The sequence below is a fragment of the Echinops telfairi genome, unplaced genomic scaffold (assembly GCF_000313985.2).
Source record: "Echinops telfairi isolate 266 unplaced genomic scaffold, ASM31398v2 ScPeMD7_7458;HRSCAF=8496, whole genome shotgun sequence".
NCBI lineage: Eukaryota > Metazoa > Chordata > Mammalia > Afrosoricida > Tenrecidae > Echinops > Echinops telfairi.
The window spans coordinates 46668594-46670661 of record NW_022111358.1 but is presented as its reverse complement, the minus strand read 5'-3'; positions in this window follow the sequence as shown (position 1 = coordinate 46670661).

Sequence of the window (2068 nt, the reverse complement as noted above, 5' to 3'; positions counted from 1 at the left end):
CCTCTGCCTGCGCAGCGAGGGACCTCAGAGCCCAAAGTGGCGCCCGCTTAGACAGACACTGCTGTAGCAAGGGAGGGTGGGTGGGGGCCCTGGCACTTCCCACTCAACCTTCAGAGCAGTCAACTGACTTTTGACAGGGCCATCCTTTTAAAGAGCACACTATTAAAAACAAACCCCCAAAAACCCCTGTTAAATTTATGATTAGTACAGCAAGGCCTTTCTGAAGCAAAACATTTATAAAAATATGTAACATGTGCCCGGAATGGTATTATGAATTCGATAAAATAGAGTTGCTGTTTTTTTCTTTTTCAAAGAGCTGGATGTTCCTCCTGATGAATGAAACCATGTTCCTATTATGAAGAGTCAATCCCTTGTCCCAGGTTTTGTAAATACACACACGTCAACCTTAGAAGCTAGCCCATCCATATTACAGACTGTGCTTCTGTTTAAGGGGGAAAAGGCGGGGAGGAGAAGGGGTGGATTTGAAAGGTAAAACTAGCCTTTCCAGTTTTGCTCGGCCTGAGCCAGGTTAAAGAGGTTGCGTAAGTGCCTTGGTTTTAGTTTCGTGTTCTGGTAACAGTCTCAGGAGAAAACCTTGTGGCAAAGCGCACTATCCATGGGGCTACGAATCCAACGTTTCCCGCGCCAGTCGAGAAATGACAGTGGACTCCGTGGCAGGGGGTTTCTTGAAAGAGAAAATGGGTCACAAATCCAATTCAAAAGCTTTCGTGAAGAAAACACACCCTCCCAAATTCAGTGCAGAAAGCGCCCCACCCCCGCCCCTGCCCCGGCACAGCGGGCAAAGCATTTGGCTGCCAACCGAAACACCAGCAGTTCGAGGTCAAGCATCGCTGACCGAAAGGTAGGCCTCTCTGTGCCTATTGAGGTTTGCAGAAACCTCAGAACGCAGTTTCTACTTCGTCCTGTGACGTCTCAGTGAGTCAAAGCCAGTGACCTTGCTCCCAGTGGTGCTTACGTGTACGCCCATCCATGCAGTCACCGGGCCATCCCTCTTGTAGAAGGCCGGCCTCCTTTTCGCTGCCCCTCTGCTTTCCCAAGCATGATGGCTGTGTTAATCCGGTAGACTAGAGAAACAAATCCATAGAAACTCATATGTGTGTAAGAGAGAGTTTTATATACAGGGTAATTACACATTAAGAAAGCATCCCAACCCAGTCCAAAGTCCATATGTCCTATATTATCCCATCTGTCCGATGCCAATCTATAAAGACCCCTTCAGACTCACAATACACATGCAATGACACCGAATGCAGGATGATCACAGGCCAGTGGTAGAACGTCTTTGGATCCAGTGGTGTTGTCAGCATCTCACCACTGGCAGGGGTCTCCACGTGGCTTCTCCAGTTCCCAGGGCTGCATCAAGGCAGGTCCATGTGGCTTCTCCTCAGAGATAGCTCACAGGAAGGGAACAGAGAGAGAGATGGTGTCTCCCACCTCCAAGAAGGAAATCCCAGAATTCTCAGGAGAAGGCCATGCCCACACAGAGGCCTCGTTGGCTATCATCCAATTGACAGACTAGACTCCACCCCTTCACTTTTAATCCTCTCAAATCCCAAATGGACACCAGATGATGTACTGCCACAATGTCTCTAGAGACTGGTCTCTCCTATAACAGGTCCAAAGTACATGAGCCTAAGTCGTGCCATCCTTGCTTCTAAGGAGCCTTCTGGCTGGATGTTTTCCGAGTTAGATTTGTGTGTTCTTTCGGCATTCCTTGGTACCTTCAATATTCTTTGCCAGCACCATCATGTAAACACATCAAAACTTCCTCCATCTTCCTTATTCAGTGTCCAACCCTCACATGCGTATGAGGCCATTAAAAATACCCTGGCTTGGCTCAGGGCCACCTTAGTCCCCAGAGTAACCTCCCTGCTTTTCAACACTTTAAAAATAAATTCAAGGCAACACATCTCCTAATCTCTTGACTACCGCTTCCGTGAGCATTGATTATGGATCCAAGCAGGACAAAATCCTTGATTTTTTTAATCTAGGAGAGCTAAATTGAAATGAAATAGGGGGAAAACGTAAAATAATTATTTCAGTAGTG